The 11,660-nt window shown below is 47.0% G+C and overlaps 1 pseudogene; it reads right to left on the minus strand.

The window, feature by feature from the left end:
• Positions 1-551: 551 nt before the first annotated feature.
• On the minus strand, positions 552-669 carry LOC124799774 (annotated as a pseudogene).
• Positions 670-11,660: the final 10,991 nt, after the last annotated feature.

The raw sequence follows: 11,660 nt of genomic DNA on the forward strand, positions 1-11,660 counted from the left end.
GGCCATCGAGACCTAGGTTTTCTGTGATTGCCCAAGACAAATCCCGGGATACCTCCACTGGAACGGCACAAACGATTTACATCCCCGATCTTCCTTAACCTGAGCTTGCGCTGAGTCTCTAATGACTTCGTTGTCGACGGAACGCTATACACTAATGATATTTCCTTCCTTCTCTTGCAGCGTTTCCCAGCTACTAGTACGTATTCCCTTTGTGGATTTATGGTCTACAAGGGCATATATACATTTCTAAAGCAATCACCGCTTGGCCCCCCACGAGTGGTTCGTAGCCTTGCAAGACATATGTGCCCGCCCGAGTGTAACCGATACAAGAAGTGAACTTATTTATGAAGCACTCCGTCATAAGGCCACAAGTGGCCCATCGGGACCATCCGACCGCCGTGTCATCCTCAGCTGAGGATGCGGATAGGAGGGGCGTGTGGTCAGCACACCGCTCTCCCGGTCGTTACGGTGGTCTTCTTTGACCGGAGCCGCTACTATTCGCTCGAGTAGCTCCTCAATTGGCATCACGAGACTGAGTGCACCCCAAAAAATGGCAACAGCACATGGCGGCCCGGATGGTCACCCACCCAAGTGCCGGCCACGCCCGACAGCACTTAACTTCGGTGATCTCACGGGAACCGGTGTATCCACTGCGACAAGGCCGTTGCTGAACTTATTTATGGTTCCAGAATGAGATTTTCACGCTGCAGCGGAGTGTGCGCTGATATGAAACTTCCTGGCAGATTAAAACTGTGTTCCCGACCGAGACTCGAACTCGAGACCTTTGCCTTTACGGGCAAGTGCTCTAGCATCTGAGCTACCGAAGCACGACTCACGTCCGGTACTCACAGCTTTACTTCTGCAAGTTTTATTTGTGGTTCATGAAAATCTTAATCTTCTAATTGAACCTTCTCTCAACAGGCCCATACTTTGTCTATCTTGACCGGGCACTCTCTGCAGAAATAAAATACATTTTCTTCGCATGTAGGACGCACGCAAACAAGAAAACTCAATTCTTACAACAATTAATCAGAAATAATAGGTACCCACTATGTGGCAGCCCACCTTCTTCGAAACGATGTGTTAATATTAAAAACGGTAATAAAACTATGTAATATGTATAACGCTGCTCCCTGGAGACCAAGAAAATGCCTACAGCAGTAAAGATGGCTATTCATCTTCGTGTGTTCAAATGGATCTGAGCACTATGGGACTTAACTGCTGAGGTCATCAGTCCCCTAGAACTTAGAACTACTTAAAACTAACTAACCTAAGGACGTCACACACATCCATGCCTGTGGCAGGATTCAAACCTGCGACCATTGCGGCATCTGCGTGTGTGCTTGAGCACAGTGGTGAGCGAACCACGCAAGGAGACGGGGGAGCGCATTCCGCTCTGGAAAGCCCCGTCAGTAAACTGCCGTCTGGTGGTCCGAGTTCGTCGGCGAGAACTGGTCCCGCGTTCTCAAAGAACAATTGCGCATTACTCGTCCGCCATTTGCCACGCCGAGCGAAGAGATATACGCGACCGATGGTGCGCTCCCGCGTACACACCGTGTTCACGTGTGTGTGATGTTAAGATTAGTTGGCCGAGAGGAGCGGTAAACAATAGCCGCGGCGCGGCGTGGCGTGGCGTGCATTCCGCCCATTGAGGACCGCCCCCGCCTGCCACCGCCGCCGCATCGTGTGGCGTGCGCTCCGGGGAGCAGGTTGTTTTGTATTGGCCGGATAGCTGTGCCGGCGAATAATGGCCTTCTTAGTCATTGCCCGCGCGCGGGCGGCCGGAATATGCATGTGGGGCCGGGCGCTCGGGGTGCAGTGCGTGCTCTGTGGCTGTGGGGCGAGGACGGTGGTCGGCGGGCGCCAGCGGCCGGCTGTCACCATGATGCTGCCGCCGGTGTGGCCGTGCTTCAGCGGGGACATCAAGACCGCCATGTTCAGGTACCGCCACTGTGCGCGCCCCAGCCTCACGCACAACACCTGCCACTCGTAAACCGGTGCGCAAGACAACTTCCAACACAACTCGACCTTTGTTTACCAGTTTTTACTGTACGAAACTGGCTTAATATTTGTGACCGAGGGCTCATTTGCGCTAATATACTTTCCCTCCCCCCTACTTTCACGTCCTGTTCGCTATTTTGGACGTCAACATCAACTTCCGGGATCGTCAGAGAAGGCGGCGTTGTTAAGGCTGGAGTTGACAAACTGATATTTCCACAAGCCTTCCCGAATGGGAATGGTCTGCATCTACGTCTGTACTCAGCAAGCCGCCTTGCGGTGTGTGACTGTGGGGACTTTGTGCACCGCTGTCGCGTCCCCTCTTTCGTGTTCCAGTCGCGGGAGGTTAAAATGGTTCAAATGGCTCTGAGCACTATGGGACTTAAGATCTAAGGTCATCAGTCCCATAGAACTTAGAACTGCTTAAACCTAACTAACCTAAGAACATCACACACATCCATGCCCGAGGCAGGATTCGAACCTGCGACCGTAGCAGTCGCGCGGTTTCGGAATGAAGCGCCTAGAACCGCTTGGCCACCGCGGCCGGCAGTCGCGGGAGGAACGAATACTGCTAAGCCTTCTTAAGAGCTGCAATCTAATTTTACCTTCGTGGTCTTTCCGCGAGATACACGTAGAACAATGTATTGGTTGACTCTGACTTACAACAGTAAACCTCACCACGATGCAGAAAGCCTCTCTTGCATCGTCTGCCAGTAGAGTTGTCTGACTATCTCCGTGACGCGTCCGCGCTTACTAAATGGACCTGCAACCAAACTTGACATTCTTCCTTGGCTGCCCTCTAACGGTACTATCTAGGGCGAATCGCAGAGTGACGAACAATATTCAAGTACTGGTCGAACGAATGTATTGGAAGCTATCTCATTTGTGGCTTGATTACACGTCTTCAGGATTCTTCCAATGACTTTCACTCTGACATCTGCCTTACCTGCGATTAGTTTTATGGAGTTCATTCCACGTTAAATCGCTCCTTACTCAATGGACTCATAAATATTTTGTCGGTGTGTCTGCTTCCAGATAATGTAACCAACGGGAGAGCGTCACAGAGATGCTCCTAAACCATAAGTGGTGGAAGCTTGAATACAGACAGACGCAGAACTGTCCCGCGAAAGCCTACTTTTCAATAATCAGCATGACGAGTAGAATCTAGAAACAAGCTACTAACACCAAATAAGAGTTAAAATAATTACATCGTGAACAGAGGCGTTTAAGTAATCATTCTTCCCACGATCCATACGTGAATGGAACGGGAAGAAATCTCTCAATGTAATGCAGTGGGAAGTACGTCCTGCTATGTACACCATGTGGGTCAGTAGGGAACTGATAATAGCTGAAGCTTCCATGGTCACTTCTTGACGTTTCGCCCTTACTCAATGGACTCATAAATATTTTGTGGGTGTGTCTGCTTCCAGTGACAGTTCTGAAAGCATACGGCAATGACCTATTCTACGTGTTTACGTGTAGACTGTTACATATGCATACATCTAAAACAATACTCATTTATTCTTCAGTCTCAGTTGCACGTTTTTAAATACACGACATGTTTCAATCTCTGTGGATCATCTTCAGATCTAGATAGTTGCGTCCGCAAGCACTCGTGTATGTGTCAGAGCCGCATATCAGTGCTGTGTCTGCAAAACACAGGTAGGACATGCTGCTGACGCAATTGTATAGATATGAAGATCGTCCAGAGATGTCGAAACATGTGATGTATTTAAAAATGTGCAACTGATACAGAAGAGTAAGTGACTCTCTCCTGCCGTACAGACCATGAGGGCCCAACGGTACCGACCGGCCGCCGTGTCATCCTCAGCCCACAGGCGTCACTGGATGCGGATATGCAGGGGAATGTGGTCAGAACACCGCTCTCCCGGCCGTATGTCAGTTTCCGAGACCGGAGTCGCTACTTCTTAATCAGGTAGCTCCTCAGTTTGCCTCACAACGGCTGAGTGCACCCAGATTGCCAGCAGCGCTCGCCAGAACGGATGGTCACCCATCCAAGTGTTAGGATAGCCCGACAGCGCTTAACTTCGGTGATCTGACGGGAACCGGTGTTACCAACGTGTCAAGGCCGTTGGCGACGAAGGATGAGTGAGAATTGTATTAAATATTAGTAATCTCACGATGAATATGTCGGTTGTTGTGACATTTGTTTACGGCAGTACCCGCAGAAAGCGTCAATCCGGTACGTCATTTGTACTTGTGCTTGTTTTGACACATTTGAGAACGACGTCCTGTGTTCTGTTTGCTAGAAACTGTTCAGTCCAGTCGCACCGTTGGTCTGACATTCAGTACGCTCGTATTTTGTTCTTTAGATGACAGTGGTGAAATGCTATTGAACGCCTTTCGAAAGCCAAGGAGCACGGCTTCAACTTGAGCGCCGTTAAATGGTGCTGCTGGTTTCTGGGACTTGTAGAGGAACTGACCGAACTACGTTTCACACGATCGTTCTTTTCGGAACCCATGTCGATTTGGACAGAAGAGATATTTGGTCTGCAGACATGTAATTCGCGAGCGTAGAACACGTTCCAAAATTCCACAACAGACGGATGTCAGATACAGGCCCATAGCTTTGTACGTCTGCTCGACGACCTTTCTTGAAAATGGGAGTAACCTGCGCTTTTCTCGAATCTTTAAAAACGCTTCGCTCCTCCAGACACCTACGGTTCGCTGCTGCCGGAAAAGGAGCAACTTCTTTCGCTTGCTCTATGTACAATCGTATTGGTACACAATCAGGACCAGTGGCATTTTCTGTGTTTAGCGATTTTTGTTTGTTTTCTATCCCGTTGTCACTTATTTCGAGGTTCGCCTGAGGATTCCAACGAGGAACTACAGCATGATCTTCCTCAGTGAAACTCTTTTGGAAAAAGGCGTTTAGAATTTCAACCTTCTGTCACCCGCCGTTTCGATGTAAATGTGGTCACAGAATATCTGGACAGATGGCGTCTATCCGGCTACTGATTTAACACAAGAGTAAAACTTCATAGGATTTTACGGTATATTGATAATTTTTACTTGTGGACCGTCTGACAGCAACTGAATAAAACACAATTTTAGTGCCATACGCGTTTCGCCTTTATTTTCTGCAGGTTACCATCAGTGGACTGGAATATGTACATATGTTTCCTATTTAATTTACATTTTTGTCACTGTACCTATAGGTTATAAACGGTTCTGGTGGTTGGTATTTCCTATTAAGATTTAATGTTTTGAACTGTACTTACAGGTTGCGTGGATAATTTCTTACATATTACGCTCCCGATGCATTTTTGGCGTTGTTCTTCTTCTTATGAATGCCAATTTGCGGTTTTTTCCCCCAAATTGGCATTCATAAGAAGAAGAACAACGTTTCATTTTGTTGAACGATTCAAGCATGCCTCATCTTATGCTATTTTTGTTTCGTTTACTTTGTTTGTCTGCTTGCCTTTGGTTACGTTTTAATTTGCAGCGAATCTCACTTTCCTTTCGTAGCAGCTTTCTAACACGGTTGTCGAACCATGGCGTTTCTTTTCTACCATTCGCAGTTTTTCTCGGCACACACAGGGGCTGGACAAAAATAAATAAACGTCAAAAACACAAACATTACCATTTCTCACGCGCTGTAGGAAACCCGTTGGCATACAAAACAGTTGTGTCGGAATGGATAAATCCAGGTCATGAATGGTTTTCAATGGAATGTTTTAACACACTTCCAACAAAATATCGGCATGTTCAGGCAACGGCGATGTAGGTGGATAACGACCACGCGCCTTCTCTCCAGAGCAGACAGTAAAGGCTCAATAATAATGAGACCTGGAGGCTGGTGGACAGGGAAGATGCGGCAGCTCGTCCTCGTGTTCACAAAACTAGTGCTGAACACTGCGAGGTGCGTAAAAAGGAGGCCCGTCGACTTCGAACACATCACTTCAGGGAAACAATGGGATATGTTGTTTAGCCAAAATGATCACATAATTTTTAGTAGTAATTTGACCTTGAAGAGTAATCATGGAGCCCAAGGAATACCATGACATTAGTGCCCATACAATTACCGAACTTTCACCTTCTTTCACTCCTAGGACGTAAATTCGGCCAGAAGGTGAAAACAGCGTGAAAAAAAGACTCATGCGACCGAATGACTTTGTTCCATTGCTCCATACTCCAGGTTTTATAGATTCGGCATCACGTTTTCCTGTTACGGGCATTTTAATCATCGATGAATGGGTTTTGAATTTCCGATCACCTTGCAATTCCTTTCTTATGGAGCTAGTTTGGTGTCGTTTTGGTGCTAATATTCAGTCCTGCAGTGACTTTCCAGCTGTCATGCTCTTACTTTTCATCACAATCCTCTTCAATGACCATCTGTCACGATCACTCACTACACACTTACGATCGCCTTGTGACTTAGCGGGTGGTGTGTTCTCGCTTTCCCTGCATGCAGTGTAAGTATTCGATACGGTGCCCCTGGAAAAACCAAACACTTCGGCCACCCTAGTTACTGGAGCATCCACCATAGGAGCATCAACAATTTGCCCACATTTGAATTCAGTTTACCCCATCATGATGCATTTACAACCTACTGAAATTCCGTTTATTTCCGTGGAAATTCGAGTGAGGTGTTTTTATGTGTTTGTTGAGACACAGACGTTGCACACGATTTCTGTTTTGGTGTTGTGGAGATTATAGGCGGAAGCTATTAGTAGCTAGCTGGAGGTGATAGGGTTTTCAGCCGCTGACGTTGAAGAAGGGATAAGTTTAAACCTGATATTCAGGTCAAAGAGAAGATAGTGACTCCCATTCCGACTTACTTTACAATGTAGCAGAGCGAAGAATACATACAGGTCCACCAAAAAATGTTTCGAAATACTCGTTGTTCTGAGTGAGTGTGCGTCGCTTAACTTATCTCTCACACTTCACAACAGCAGTAGGTTATGATTGTGGCCGCGAGTGCGATTTCGATCCACACCACAGAAGTTCCAAAGTACTGCAAAAGTAATGTTTCAGTTCTAGCTTACCAATGCTGTGACAGCGTAACCATGATGCTTTCTGGCATCTATTGACCTCGGTACGTTTTGTTGAATAGCATTGATTTCCCGCCTTTCTTCGCTTTGAGATTACCATTGAACCTCATGCTTCTTGTGTGCCAGCTCCATCTGATTTGTTTGTTACTATTCAGTATCTTTAAATTACGTTTTACTATGTGTGGAGTCAGCTTTCGTACTAAACAAAATAATCATATGCGGTTTCAGCATGTAACCACTGGCAAGTAAGGGTCGTCACACCTTGCCTTGCATGCTACATTAGCTATTAGATGAGATACCAAATGATAAGTCAGCAACCTCCAACAGTGATAACGAAAGTGAAATGGTGACACCACAAAATGTTGTGTTTTCAACATGGGTCCGTAGCCAACGCTATCAAAATCTTTAGAAATTAATGCACAAGATAGAATAATTCTGAAAGTGCTTAGAGCTGCTACTACCGCAAGGCTCGTGGATGCATCGATATGTTCGCCACCTTCTGCAAATAAGCCTTGTACTTGTACACCAGCTGTTACAAACCATACATTCCACTAAGAAACCGAGTAAATGAAGTAGTGCATATGCCTGCAAATACACTCCTGGATATGGAAAAAAGAACACATTGACACCGGTGTGTCAGACCCACCATACTTGCTCCGGACACTGCGAGAGGGCTGTACAAGCAATGATCACACGCACGGCACAGCGGACACTCCAGGAACCGCGTTGTTGGCCGTCGAATGGCGCTAGCTGCGCAGCATTTGTGCACCGACGCCGTCAGTGTCAGCCAGTTTGCCGTGGCATACGGAGCTCCATCGCAGTCTTTGACACTGGTAGCATGCCGCGACAGCGTGGACGTGAACCGTATGTGCAGTTGACGGACTTTGAGCGAGGGCGTATAGTGGGCATGCGGGAGGCCGGGTGGACGTACCGCCGAATTGCTCAACACGTGGGGCGTGAGGTCTCCACAGTACATCGATGTTGTCGCCAGTGGTCGGCGGAAGGTGCACGTGCCCGTCGACCTGGGACCGGACCGCAGCGACGCACGGATGCACGCCAAGACCGTAGGATCCTACGCAGTTCCGTAGGGGACCGCACCGCCACTTCCCAGCAAATTAGGGACACTGTTGCTCCTGGGGTATCGGCGAGGACCATTCGCAACCGTCTCCATGAAGCTGGGCTACGGTCCCGCACACCGTTAGGCCGTCTTCCGCTCACGCCCCAACATCGTGCAGCCCGCCTCCAGTGGTGTCGCGACAGGCGTGAATGGAGGGACGAATGGAGACGTGTCGTCTTCAGCGATGAGAGTCGCTTCTGCCTTGGTGCCAATGATGGTCGTATGCGTGTTTGGCGCCGTGCAGGTGAGCGCCACAATCAGGACTGCATACGACCGAGGCACACAGGGCCAACACCCGGCATCATGGTGTGGGGAGCGATCTCCTACACTGGCCGTACACCACTGGTGATCGTCGAGGGGACACTGAATAGTGCACGGTACATCCAAACCGTCATCGAACCCATCGTTCTACCATTCCTAGACCGGCAAGGGAACTTGCTGTTCCAACAGGACAATGCACGTCCGCATGTATCCCGTGCCACCCAACGTGCTCTAGAAGGTGTAAGTCAACTACCCTGGCCAGCAAGATCTCCGGATCTGTCCCCCATTCAGCATGTTTGGGACTGGATGAAGCGTCGTCTCACGCGGTCTGCACGTCCAGCACGAACGCTGGTCCAACTGAGGCGGCAGGTGGAAATGGCATGGCAAGCCGTTCCACAGGACTACATCCAGCATCTGTACGATCGTCTCCATGGGAGAATAGCAGCCTGCATTGCTGCGAAAGCTGGATATACACTGTACTAGTGCCGACATTGTGCATGCTCTGTTGCCTGTGTCTATGTGCCTGTGGTTCTGTCAGTGTGATCATGTGATGTATCTGACCCCAGGAATGTGTCAATAAAGTTTCCCCTTCCTGGGACAATGAATTCACGGTGTTCTTGTTTCAATTTCCAGGAGTGTATATCAACAAGGAAGTGTGCATTCTGTAGCACTATGTGTACCTACTGGATGAGCCAGGCAGTGGTGTTCGGCCCTCGATGAGTAAGAGCAAGAATTGTTTTGCAGAGTACCACAAAAGGTGAACAATCCCTGATTTACTGTGCTGTGAAAATGTTCCCAATAAAAATAATACAAAACAATTTTTTCTGAGAATACTTGTACTTATTGTAACTTGACGCGTAACTTATTTGATCATACCTATGTTAAGAAAATAATAATTCTAAGAAATATCATATTTCCAGAATGAGATTTTCACTCTTCAGCGGAGTGTGCGCTGATATGAAACTTCCTGGCAGATTAAAACTGTGCTAAATATCATATTGTTGGTAAACAAGAGGTTACATTTTCGTAAACATTGCAACATTGCCAACCAGGAACGGCTCTGAATAGGGTGCCTTGGTTATACTACACCCAGATCAAAAGAACATTTTGAGTAGGACGTGGAGGGTGTGTTTCAACGTTAAGTGCAACCAGATTGCTCCTCGCGGCCAATTCCGCTCAGGGTCGCGCATTGGTCCTTTACGCTATTGTCGTGCTTCCTGCGCTTCCAGGAGCAATCACGGGAGTCTCTTGCTCACAAACCACTCGCGTGGAGTGACTAAAATTTGGCGTTCTGTAAGGAGAACGAGGCATCTGCTAGACTCGACCGAAACCGGCAAGTTGTTATCAATTTCAAAATTGCATGTAGTTACCTTTTTGTTGCGTCTTCGTCTTTCGCTAGGCTGCGACCAAGTGTTGGGCGAAATGAACGGCTGAATTTATATTTTTGCGCTTATTGTTATGTGACGTCAATACATCAGTCGGACAACACTGTCAATTAGGAAGTTGTGGTTCATATACAGGGTGCATCATAATTATTAGCGTAAAGTCATAGGGCTGAAAGTGCACGATACTACAAACAAAGAAGTAGCAGTAAACATGGGCTCCAAAACGCGTACCTTAAGAGTTATAACCAGTTATTCATCTTTCTTACTGTGAAACGCGTCTCTTATGCAGAACAAGTGCTCATAGGTATTAAGGTATGCACTTCAGAGCCTATGATTAAGGGACACTTTTTTCTTGTTTTGGTTCAAACTACCTCCTAGCAAAATAAGGAAAGTAAATAGCTTGGAATAGAATAAATTTGTCTCACCGTCTCGAAGATGAAGAAGTGCTCATAGCAATTGAGTTATATGTTTTAGAGTCCATGTTTACTGCGATTTTTTACTACTAGTATCGCCTACTTTCAGCTGTAAGCGTTTACGCCACTGGTTGTGATAGAACTGTGGAACTAACTTTTTCTCCGAGATTCCCGGGTTCTCACAGTCATAAGGTTGTTGCTGTATCGAACATGCAGTTACACCGTGCTTTATGCCGTGTCGGCATCAACCTGTGCGAACTGCCAACCGTTAGCTTTTTGACTGAAGCATGAGAATAATTTGAGAGACTCGCAGAACATCAAAACAGGACGCGACACATTAATTTTTGCATTCTACAGCTATGTCGCATGGCTCTCCGATGAAGTTAGGAAGTATTTCATTCCACTAAAAGAAATCATGCATTGCTTAGTATCTTGATGGATAAAGGAAGTTGCGAAAATTGTACATAGAGCAAAATATTCGTTTCCGTACTGGCGGGGGTCGAGAATCTATTTTGGCATCCTGAATTCGGTGCTGTATTACAGGGAAATCCATGTTATGCGGGAGGTGCCATGTTGAGATGTATAAGCTAACATCAGCAGGCCAATAAGATTTTTCGCTCATAAAGCTGTTGTGTGCAGGAAGTTATCATCGTTAATCAAAACTTTCAAATGTGTGTGAATTTTAAGGGACCAAACTGCTGAGGTCATCGGTCCCTAGGCTTACACACTATTTAACCTAACTTAAACTAACTTACGGTAAGGACAACACACGCACCTATGCCCGAGGGAGGACTCGAACCTCCGACAGGTGCAGCCGCCCCGACCGTGGCAAGATGCGCTAGACCGCGTGGCATCGTTAATCGACCATAAAGAATTACAGAAATACTTGCACTAAATTTCCACGTGGAGTGTTGAATGGTAGCTCTTTTTTAAATACTCATGAATGTTAGGAAACGGCTACAAGAAAGAGAAAGACCAGGACAACATCTGATTACAGTACTAGTGGTGAACATCTTGAGCACGTCACATTGTGTGAGTATGTAGGGGTAATACTAAGCAGCTACACGAACTGGAACTACCTGGTAAACTCAGTATTAGCGAAGGTGAAGGGAAGAGCTAGATATGTTAGAAGGTTTCTCGGAAAATGCGGTGCTTCTGTGAAGGAACAGACATAAAATACGTTGATGGGACTAATTATAGAGTACTGGCTCTGAACACTATGGGACTTAACATCTGAGGTCATCAGTCACCTAGAAGTTAGAATTACTTAAACCTAACTAACCTAAGGACATCACACACATCCATTCCCGAGGCAGGATTCGAACCTGCGAACGTAAGAGCCTCTTGCTTCCGGACTGAAGTGCCTAGAACCGCTCGGCCACAGAGGCCGGCTTATAGAGTACTGTTACAGTGTTTGGAGTCCTTATCAAGAAGCCGAGGATTTTGTGCACGAACTGACCTCTCGATTGTG

The sequence above is a fragment of the Schistocerca piceifrons genome, chromosome 5, assembly GCF_021461385.2.
Source record: "Schistocerca piceifrons isolate TAMUIC-IGC-003096 chromosome 5, iqSchPice1.1, whole genome shotgun sequence".
Classification (NCBI taxonomy): domain Eukaryota; kingdom Metazoa; phylum Arthropoda; class Insecta; order Orthoptera; family Acrididae; genus Schistocerca; species Schistocerca piceifrons.